This window comes from Protopterus annectens, chromosome 9.part0 (genome assembly GCF_019279795.1).
Source record: "Protopterus annectens isolate FY-2018-M chromosome 9.part0, PAN1.0, whole genome shotgun sequence".
NCBI lineage: Eukaryota > Metazoa > Chordata > Ceratodontiformes > Protopteridae > Protopterus > Protopterus annectens.
Genome location: NC_056743.1, coordinates 98,937,296 through 98,949,993, shown reverse-complemented (window position 1 = coordinate 98,949,993; position 12,698 = coordinate 98,937,296).

The following is a 12,698-nucleotide window of genomic DNA, read 5'->3' as shown; positions in this document are numbered from 1 at the left end:
TGGCAGAATTTGTTGCATTTTCTCATGTCTGTTATTCATAATTCAGAAGTCTTTCCTGTAGATTTGCCTCCTTTAAAACAATGACTTAATTGGAAGATTGAAATGCAGACTTAGATGGACAAATACAAAATGCTTTTCTTGAAAGACAAAAATAAAATTAAGAAGCATTTTGCTGTGGCCATCAAATGCCATTTTATTATTGTTTTATCTATTTATTTTATGTATGTAACTTCTATGCATGTGATTTTTTTAAGTAGAAGTGGGTCTGTATTCAAAAGTCTGTCACTTGCACAGTAAGTACTCATTTCTTCCCCTTAGAAGAACAAGGCCTAACAAAATCATTTTGTAGTACACTTTATTGACTTTTCACTGTTAGTTGCTCGCATTTAAACTGTTACCCCAAACACAACCAAGCCATGTTCTCATAGACTTTTGTCTTCAGTTCTGCCTCCTATCAGATCATAATCACAATGGTTTCTTCTCCATTTACAGTTGTACAGATTTCAGTGGTTTCCAGTACCCATGTCAGGAACTTAAGAACATTTTTGGCATATGTTGTGTTTATTATTAGTGGACGCATATCAGCTGTGGGCACACAGACACAAACACACACAACCCTTCCATTTCCGTCAACCTCAGAGAATTCAGTCTGAAGGAGTAGTGGTCTTCTGTCTAAGGCCACAGTTGTTTTTTGAGTGCCTGCTGATGAAATTTGTAAACTAATTATCATATCCTGCTTCAACTCAGCTCACTGTAAAACACTGAGGCATGATTCATGGTGTGAATCACTGTACCTTTTACACTCTGAGGGACAAACAGACATGTGAAGTAACATAACTAAAGCTATAGTAAAGCAAATCACAATAACTGTCAACATTTTTATCCACTTGATGTTATTAAAGCTACACCTGTTGCTTGTATCTACTTCAGATTAATGGTCTACAAGCAGCAAGAAGCAATCATTTAGTTAGAAAAGTATTTTGACTCTGATGAGTGTAGGGAGAACTGAAGAAGAGACAGACTGGTAATGATGGATTATTTTAACACACAGCCTGAACCAGTCAGTGCATCATAAAAGTGTACCAATCAAATTAAGTAAATCCTGTGGGTGCTGTGTAGCTGCTGTCCTCCACTACTGTATGTAATAATTATCTTATCATGCAGTTTGAATTTAATTGATTTAATTGATTAAAGTGAGTGATGACTATATAGCATTTGGCCCACTGGGATTTATCTGATCATCAACTCCAAATGAATGAAATGGCCTCAGAGTTACAATAAAGAGTGTGATATGGTAGTTTAAAACTCCCTCACAGTGAGAGTACATTATGGGGCACAGCATGCTTCTCTTGATGAACCCTAAAATATCCTGTAAGTGAGCTCATAATTGTCTTTTGTGTGTGAGAGTGTGGGAGTATGGTTGTGTGGGTGGCTGCACATGGATGAGCTCATTCACACACACAAACACACACATCCCGCAATGGACTGGTGTTCCATCCAGAATTGCATATCTGAATTACCACATATTAAGTACTGGGAAAGACTGCAATTTTCCCCAAGACAAGAAAGTATACAAAGTGTGTTCAGAAAATGAGTGAATAAATGCTTTACCTTCTGCTTTCAACCTACAGATTACTGTCAGCATGACAGCAGGTAAGATTTGATTCTGAGTTTAAAATTGGAGTGGTCAGTGACAGTGCTAAGAGTGACAGATATTCACAACTTGTTGAGATTGCATACCTAGTTAACAGCAGGTAAAATGTCTATGAAATGGAAGAGTAATCAGTCGTAAAATCTTTGGAGCATATAATGAAAAGGAGATGATAAATATGGCACCTTGCACCCCTCCAGTTGGGAACTGCATTCCCTACATTGCCACTCCTTGTACTTTCCAACTCCAAGACCACACTATAACAAAGAAAGGGGACCAATCAAATTTGTATATATGGGACTGTCCCCTACGTCCATTACTGTCTTGTATATTGTTCACTGTGAAAAGAATTGGGCATCTAATGTAAACCTCTGTGTAGCACTCTGTGAATTAAATGACATTGAGAACTCTGCCTGCTGTCTTTTACTGATGGTGACCACAGCATCCACACTTTATACATGACTTATAGGTTTGTATTTTACTTTTACAACAGTTGTTAGTTTTTTGTATAACAGGTACTATAACAAAAATAACTAGTAAAACAAACTATTAATAAAACCCCCCAATGAACTTGGATCCCAGAAACCTTTATTGATAAACACTAAGTGCTTTCATCAATTTTCACAAGACGACTTCCGACTGAAAATTGACAAAGTGCTTAGTGTTTATCAATAATGGTGTTTGGGATCCAAGTTCACTGGTGTTTTTGTTAATAACAGGTACTGCATCTGATTGCCAGCTTGAATCTAATCTATTGCTATTTGAAAGTGTCTTTTTTTTCTAAAAAGTGACCATAATCATCTCTGCTGCATTTCATTATGTATAATGACATTATGGCTGTAGAAAACACCTGTCTTTTGGCCAGATTTCTAGAAGAGTATTGGTGTCTAGTTTGACTCCCCTGCCTACCTTCCATATTGACTATATCAGCCATATCAACAAATGTGTGAAAAGGAGCTGCTCATGAAAATGTTTTTGTCTGCCATTAGAAGAGTTCCAGTATATCTGTGTTTTTATGCAGAGTAGAGGTTTACCGATTTCTTTTTTCTTCTTACGTTGCCAGTTGCAGCCTTGGCCATGAGCTTGCCTCATTTAAGAATGAGGAAGAGATAATGAATGAATTCTGCTTTAACACTTTTTCTACAGTAAGTTCTTTTTAAAGCAGCATTGTTTGATTTGCATATATTAAAACAAGTAAGTCAACTAATTATCTGTTAGTATTTTCAAATAGTGATGAAACATTTCAAAATTCTGTTGGTTTCCTTTAAGGGAACTCTTAGGTGTAGTCATCTTCTTAATGATTTAGGTTTTAATCACATTTTTTTACTTAACTCTTTCATTCCTGCTGTAATACATAACAAAACATGGCATTTTATTTACAGATTCCCACCTGAACATGATCATTGTACATCATTACATCCTGACATTTCAATACGGTTCTTACAAGAGCATTCGCATTACTATCAGTGGTGCTTTACTATCACAAAGCAGTTTTAATTAATGCAGCTGTACCCATTCCTTTAAGTTTCACAGTTTTATTCTATTCCTTACATATTTAAATTACTTCACTAATTTTTAATGAAAGCAGAGTTGCTACAATTACTTTAATCATACTCTTTTCTGTGCATCTCACATTTAACAGGTCTAACCTTACACAAAAATGTTTGTTATGTCCACTTTCTCACATTTCATCCCCAGCCCTTATTCCACAATATCATATTTTGGTGTATAGATAAAATTACCTATAATAGTGCCTTTAGACAGTACCTACTGTACCCTCACTGCTACGTCCTTGCATTCCTTCCTTTACCTCTACCTCTCCCTTTCACTCATCATAGTCTTGTTACCACTAACACAGATCTTACCTCTCATCTGATAGATGTTATAGATCTTGTAAGTCATGGGTAATGCTTATGAGCACACTTTTTCCTGCATGGACATTGCCTCTCTGTCTTTTACCTTTGTTATTAGATAATCCAGTCCAGAATTGTCACAAAGCAGTCATCCTCCAGCTCGTTTATACCTCTGCTTGACTGCATAACATCTCCATATTTTACCATCAGTATCCTAACAGAGTAGCAGGAGCATTTAATGCCATCAATAAATATTAAACTGTTTTTCACAGCAGCCTTATGGTTAATACAGCATTCTAACCACATGCAAAGTTTAATATTTTGCAAAAGACACCCATCGTACTTTACCATTTAAAATCATATACATCATTCAAAAACATGCATTCATCTGTAAATCTGGCCATTTGACTCGTATATATCACAGCTACGATGGTTTGCATTGCAGTGGTTACTGACAGTTACAGATTGTACTGAACAGGTTACAGACAGTTACTCATGGTTTACATTGTAGTGGTTACTGACAACTACAGATTGTACTGAACTAGTTACTCATGGTTACTCATGGTTTTCATTGCCTTGGTTACTGACAGTTACAGATTGTACTGAACCAGTTATAGACAGTTACTCATAGTTTACATTGCAGTGGTTACTGACAGTTACAGATTGTAGTGAACCAGTTACAGATGGTTACTCATGGTTTACATTGCAGTGGTTTCTGACAGTTAGAGATTGTACTGAACAGGTTACAGACAGTTACCAATGGTTTACATTGCAGTGGTTAATGACAGTTACAGATTGTGCTGAACTGGTTACAGGCAGTTGCTCATGGTTTACATTGCAGTTGCTACTGACAGTTACAGATTATACTGAGCTGGTTACAGACAGTTGCTCATTTTGATTGATGGTTACATTGTATTGCATGGGTTACTGACAGTTACACATGGTTTGCATTGCACTAGTTACTGACAGTCATAGATTGTATTGAACTAGTCATAGACAGTTACATGTGGTTTTGCATTTCACTGGTTACTGACAGTTACAGATGGTTTTCATTGCATTAGTTACTGAGAGTTACAAGTTGTACTGTACTTGCTACAGTTACACATGGTTTATATTCCACTGGTTATTGATGGTTACTGATTGTATTACAGTCATTACTGACAGTTACAAATATTTGCATTGCACTGGTTACTGACAGTTACAGAGTGTACTAAACCAGTTACTCGTGGTTTACACTGCAGAGGCTACTGACAGTTACACATTATACTGAACCGGTTATGGACAGTTGCTTGTGGTTTACATTGCAGTGGTTACTGACAGTTACAGATTGTACTGAACCAGTTACAGACAGTTACTCATGGTTTACATTGCAGTGGTTACTGATAGTTACAGGTTGCATTGCATGAGTTGCAGACTGTTACTCATAGTTTATGTTGCACTGGTTACTGACAGTACAGATTGTATTGCACTGGTTACAGACTGTTACACATGGCTTACATTGCAGTGGTTATACACTGGTAACTGACAGTTACAGGTTGTATTGCAAAAGTTACAGACTGTTACACATGGTTTACATTGCAGTGGTTATTGATGGTTGCAGATTGTATTATGTGGTTACTGACAATTACAAATGGTTTGCATTGCACTGGTTACTGACAGTTGCAAGTTGTATTTCATGGGTTACTGACAGTTACACATGGTTTGCATTGAACTGGTTACTAACAATTACATATGGTTTAGATTGCACTGATTACTGACAGTTATAGATTGCTTTGTACTAGTTACAGTTAGACATGGTTTGCATTGCACTGGTTTCTGACAGTTACAGATTGTACTGTACTAGTTACAGACAGTTACACATCATTGACGTTGCAGTGGTTACTGCCAGTTACAGATTGTACTGAACAGGTTACAGACAGTTACTCATGGTTGAGTTTGCAGCAGTTGCTGACAGTTACAAATTATATTGAACTGGTTACAGACAGTTAAACATTAGACATGATTTGCATTGCACTGGTTGCTGACTGTTATAGATTCTATTTAAAAAATCAGAATTCTTTACAATTAAGCATAGTTAAAGTATTCCATTTTTGGTTATTTCGCTTTTGTAGACTATTACGCAGTTATTGTTTGGTATAGTATAATTATGTATTTGTTTAGTTAGCTATGTATTGACATTTGTTTACTACAAAAGTCTGACTGGATCACAGAAATACATGTATGGTGCACCCAAAGCTTATTTTCAGTCTTTTACGTACTGTATTTACTTATCGCTAGTGTATCACATGTTTATTAATTAATAATTTAGGTATTCCTTTAAGACTTAAGTTCTGTCTGATGGCCTACTGATGGATTGGGATATTCCTATTCCAGGTATAAGTTCTGCACTTTAGCCAAGGGACAGTAGTTCACTACTCATTTTGTCTTTTTCTTGTAATAGGCAGTACTTTTGATGGAAGAGCAGCTGGAAAAATTCCTTTTCATCAATGCCTCAGAAAACATACCTCCATTAGCAGACGGAGTCTTAACTTTCATCTACAGTCAAGTTATTAAGTTGGCCAAAGACTGTCTTTACAAATCCTCAGAAGGCCTCATCACATTTGCTTAACTGTGTGAATTTCAAGACAGCCTAAAGAAGCTCCTGCAAGATGTATTGCAGTAGTGATAGTCCGCATTAAGTTAGCACACAGAACAATTTGTGCAAAAGAAAAACTGTGCTCAGATGGAGGAGATGAGTGCACTAATAGAGCAGCACTTGCACTTTTAACTGTTTAATGTAGTATGTTATCCTGCATTAAGTCTTATGTATTTGTTTCATGTTCCACTGGGCACTGGGTCTTTTTACAGTGGAAGCCAAACTAAGAATACAAAAGTACAGATGTGGCTTCAAAAACCTTGCATAGTGGGTGTTATTTCCTCTTCTGAGATTCCATTCTTAGCATGCGATGCTTGTATTGACTAACTCACACTGGGGCACTTAAATCCCTCATTGGCACCTCTCATGAATGACACACAGAGGGCACATTCAGTCCTTGAGCTTTCCTTTCCTTTTTGCTATTTCCTCATGGATCTCATTCATAGTGTTCATGATAAGAAACTTGTTTCATTTCTGGTCAAAACCTCCAAAAGCCTCTGTGTGTCTTTGCAGTCCAAGGGCACCAAACAGGACCCCCACTGGTGCGCACATTATTGCCTGGCCCAAGAGCACAGTGAGGTGCCACAAACTTCATCAATTCAGTCTATATGTTTTGAGGAGAAGGCATAACAAGCTTTAAGCATATCTCCTGTAGGGTAGCCAATGTGGATATCACTCAGAGGCCATGTTTTGCAGTCCCAGGTAGGACTGTGGTTGCTGGAAGAAAATAATGAGTCATGAATCTAGGCATCAACTACAATGCCCTTTTACCTTACTTGGTGAGTGTTAATCTTAGGCTTCTTGGGGTTGACCGGAATATTGCTTTGTGGTCAGCTGCAAAGACTTACCAAGCTTATCTTCTCAAGCTTGGGCATATAGAAATACAGGGAGGCCACGTTGCTAATGTAGTACAAGTGCTCAGCTCCTACAGTAAGGTTTTTTTTTGTTGAAGCTGGGCATAAGGAGTCTACCTCTGTCATCTCTTCTAAGCCAAATAAAGGATCTTTGGCATCAGTTGTGGACACTTCTGTGGTCTCTCCATTGACCTCATACATTAGGATACTGATCATTATCTTCTTGGAACTCACCTAATGGGTCTGATAATGTACCCAGGAAGAGAAACTCGATACCCACACAAGTCTGTTAGACAGGATATCAAGCCCAGGATCTGCCTTGGCATGTGCTTACCTAGTGGAAATGATCTGTCATCCCATACATAGTTTCTACCTGCAGTTTACTGCCTATCTCAAAGGGTAGACGTTTTCATCCTCTTCCTGAATATGACTTTAAGAAGGGGTGAGTCTGAAGGGGTGAGTCTGAAGTCCCTGTATTAGACACAGATATAATGAGACATCTGCCCTGATAGCTTACTACAAATGACCACTCCTTTGGGCACAGAGCCTTCCACTGAGTAGTCTGTTGTTATGCTGCTATGCCTTCAGAAGAAACTGGAAAAATAATAATGGGGTCACTGGTTTCATGAAGACTGATTTAGTATGGACCAGCATTGTAAGGCTTGGAAGTTGAATTCACTAGAAGGCTTCCTTTTCCATAATGTTTTGATGACACAGAGCTGAAAGTAATAAAGGAAGTTCAGAGGACACTGCCCAGCATGTGGTGTGTGGGAAGTCTAAAGCAGTGGAAACTGCAGATAAGACTGAGGCATCTACCTTTTTGGGCATGACATCACTTAAAAAATCCCACAAATCTCCTTGCACTGCTGCATTCTGTGCTCACCACGTAAGCTGTTATGGAGTTAGGAAGCTTTTTAAATGGCTTAAGTGATAATTCCTCTGGTGGATCAGTGGTCATTGACTGGAAGAGAAAAAAATGTATAAAAAATGCATTTAATTGGTCATTTGATTGCAGTACTGCCTAAGCTGAGGCTATGTCACATCATTCTGATGAGATGTAGTCAGTACATAAATGAAAGTACAGCTGGTATTTGGGAATCAGAACTTTACTGGGCTGGTGACTTGAATAACTTAGACAAGGTAGTGACCTGGGAAGGGAATTCAAACGGTCACATCAGAACCCATATTTTAACAATTATAGATGCTGTTTACAGAAAAGATTAGTTCTAGCAATTAAAGTGCAGGGATAGTAGTTAAAAGATAAAATCATTTCCTAGCAAAGATTTGGTATGTCTGGCGGAATTTATTGCATTTTCTCATGTCTGTTATACATAGCTCAGAAGTCCTTTCTGTAGATTTGCCTCCTTTAAAACAATGATTTAATTGGAAGATTGAAATGCAGCTTTAGATGGCCAAATGCAAATGATTTTCTTGAAGGCAAAAATAAAGTTAAAAAAAAAATATCCTGTGACCATCAAATGCCTTTTTAATTTTTTAATTACATTATTTTATGTAAATAACTTGTGTGCATGTGATTTTTTTTAAGTAGAAGTGGGTCTGTACTCAAAAGTCTGTCACTTGTATATTAAGTACTTATTTCCTCCCCTTAGAAGTAAAATGGTCTAACAAAATCATTTTGTAGTACACTTTATTGACTTTTCCTTGCTGGTTGCTTACATTAAACTGCACAACCAAGCCATGTTCTCACAGACGTTTGTCTTCAACTCTGCCTCCTACCAGATCATAATCAAAGTGCTTTCTTCTCCATGTACAGTTTTATAAACTTCAGTGGTTGGTTTTCCAATACCACATGAGGGACTTTAGAACATTTTTAGCATTTGTTGTGTTTATTATTAGTGGACACATATCAGTTTTGGGCACACAAACACAAACACACATAACCCTGCCATTTCCATCAACCTCTGAGAAGTAAATCTGAAGGAATAGTGTTCCTCTGTCTAAGACCAAAGTCATCTTTTGAGTGCCTGTTGATGAAATTTGTAAACTAATTATCATATCCTACTTCAAATCAGCCCACTATAAAACAATGGGGCATGATTCGCAGTGTAAATCACTCTACCTTTTACACCATGAGGGACAAACATCCATGTGCAGTAACATAACTAAAGATATAGTGAAACAAATCACTTGATGTTATTAAAGCTACACCTGCTGCTAGTATCTACTGCATGTTTATGATCTACCATGCAACAAGAAGCAGTGAAATTTAATCTAGTATTGCATGTTTTTCACTCTACTCTAAATTCAGTATTTCTAAGGTAAGACTTCAGTGCATGTGCGAAACTGTGACTGCATCACAGGTGATCGTATGCATCCTTCCCTCAGTATGCATGCTACACCTGTAAGTGATGAGGTAGGGGCCTTACCTAAAATATCCAACCAGGTCAGTAGTGAATAGTGGAGGATGAGGAATCAAGCTAAATTCAGGGTTCTTTAGATGCAGACACTTTAGGGTGGATATAATCCCACAGGAAACTGAATATAACCAAGGCCACTTGAAAGGGGCTGATGGTGAACAAGCATGAGTGGGAAACATACGTTATGGTGCATAGTGGTCACTTTAGAGTCCATAGATAGTATGTGTCTGGCCTTGGATTCATTCAAATTCATTCAATCAAAATTCATTTATTTTTGGGGATAATTTAAAGGATGCTGTTTGTAAATATTCAGTCATCACCAATATCTTCCTGATATCTTTTTTTTGTTTTTTGTTGCAGAGTTGGAAACCTTCTGAATGGCCCAAGAGAGAACCTGCTGAGGAGGACTTTGAAACTGTCAAACCTCTAAGTAATGGAGCCTTTGGGTTAGTATATCCTGTTAAAGCTTTCCAATTAAAAAAAACAGCTTTTCTGTTACTGTAGCTCTTATCTGTAATTATTTCAGATGTTTATATATCATTTTACAGTCAAACTGTGATCTTTGGCACTTATTATAGCATTAACTAAAAATTAAAAAAATATACAATCTTTGCTTTTGTAATCAGTAACTGTCTTAATAATCCAATCAGTGATGACAGCATAAAAAGAGGATGTAATGCACAGTGATCTGAAATAGTGACAATCTGCAGATCCACATTAACGTCTTGTATTCATGTGACATTGCAACACAATCCTTTTCCCCAGAAACACTTGGCAACGTTTACTTCCACTGTGTCCAAGAACTGCCCATCCAGTCAGTGCTCACATCACTGGACACTGTAGTAACAGCTCCATTATTTTCTTTCATGTCCTTGCCTACCTGGGGATCCTCTGAGTTTTCTTAAATTCTCATGTCCATGTGCAACTTGCTGAAAAAGGAGAAGGCTTTTTGAGTCCTATAAACCTAAAATAAAGCACATGTAATACACAATGGACATTTCCAACTAACTCAAACAGTGACCACATGAACCAGTGATTTTTCCAAACTGATATTCTGACATTCAGTGTAACAGTACAGTGCAAACTGTAGAGTCCCCTGTGAACTTACCCTGAATGACCCAATTTCGTATTTCATTCCACATATTAGCCACTTCCTATGGAAAAGTGCTTTCTCATGTTAAGATTAATTTCTCTCCTGTTTACTTTGTAGTCATTTCCAGTTCTGCCTGTCCTTTTTTTCTGTCTTGTACTAATCAGAGTTTCTCTTTACTGCCTTATATATGTATCATATCCCTCTCTCTCCCTCCCTCCTCTTTCAATGAGGCAGAAGGTCATGTCAATTTAGGTGACACATCTGGTATCCCTTGTATCACTAGTGGTCTGCACCCCTTTCACCAGTGTGAATTTCTTTTCTTTATAAGGTGCCCCAAACTTTAGATGATTCAAAATCAAAACACTTCAAATCACAAAGATTTGAACAAAACCAATAAGCTTTTTTTGTTTGGAGGTACACTCCAGTGCACCCCCCCCACACCCCCTACTACTTACACATATAAACTACAAAGTCACACTACAGTGGAGAAGGAGAAATTTCCCAGTCCTCACTGTACCGTGATCTTGCACAGCATAATGTTCGAACTCTTCAGCCAATATTTCTATCAACTGAACTCTTGAAAGTTCTAGAACTTGAAGGCAACACACTCACACATACACACACAATTATGCATCTCTTCACTGATGGCTACACACACACACACACACACACACACACACACACACACACACACACACACACACACACACACACACACACACACGCGCGCACACGTCTTTTCACTGATGGCTATATATATATATATATATATATATATATATATATATATATATATATATATATACCTACATAACTGAATGCCAAAGTTTTCCCAATTTTCCCAGGTAAGTAAACACTTGACAAACTTAAACTAAATACACACCAAAGTAATTAAAACCCACCACCCTCACCCCACACCCACCCTAACTATACCAACGCTGGGATTGCACTACGGTGGAGAAAAGGGCATGTTGGGCAAGTGTTTATTTACCCTGGAAAAGGTTCAGCATTCAGGTATGTAAGGTTTCAATATTTTCAGTCTCAGGAAAATTAACTTCAGTGTGCTGATCTTGTGTTTTTTAAACTGCATCCATAATATATATATATATATATATATACAGATAAATTAGATATAGATATAGCTAGATATAGATATATATAGATATACACACACACACACTCACACACACAGTTATGTATATGTTCACTGATGGCTATTGTCTCAATGAATAGACATCAGTTAGCACTTTCATTGACTGTCAAAGATAAGGCAGTAGTACAAAAAATGTTGATTTAGGAGATGTACACACTAGAGTACCATGATTTTTGAAGGAGGAGGCAGTTCCAGTTGAAGCCCCAATTCACCTGCTACTTTACTCTGTATCTTATAGCCTGCTGAGAAGTGACTTGTGCCTACCCTATAGGGCAATCTCCCACCCTGCTCTAATGGAAATGCTGCACATCCGCAAGTCAAATGCGACAAGAGTCACTCACTGTAGGGATCTTAACCTAGCCTGTGACATTAACAGAACATGCTGGAGAGACAAGTATGTCTCCCAAAGACTGCCGTTTCTCTTGAATAGACTTCCTATTAATGTAAAACAGAGCTCCTCATTGACCCTATTCAAACGCAACCTAAATAATTGGATGGGAGACTGCAGATTCTCCCCTGGGGTGACAACAAATGTACCCCATGGACAGGGGTAGCCGAGGTTCATTACAGACCTCCTCTGTTCATAAATTCATTCTGCAAACTACCCAAAGAACAAATGGGGATATTTGGGATTAACATTACCAGGCTTGTAAAGGCTCTAGGGCCACTAGCCCAGTAACCTCCTATGAGCATAATTACATATTCTAAGTCTGTGGTTAGACAACAAGGGAGAATCTTACTCAACCCCATTCCACTGTGATCTTATCCAAATACTCTGTAGCAATTTAAATATTTCCTTCACATATCTGAGTTCACATGACAAAAATTCAGCAAAAAAAAGCTCTAATAAATAAAATCTTTGGTGTATTTTCTCCCACCTGTATGTTTTGCTTTGTATTCCTAGCCCAAAATATTACAGGTGGTGAACTGTTGAAATATGATGGTGAAGTATTTCGAGTAAGTTGTAAAGTTACTTTGAAACTTCTTTTTCAGAAATGCATTCACTTGCTTTATAATTTCATTAATAAAACATTCCATGTGTTTTTATTAATATAACGTATTAATGTGTAATACCTGGCTC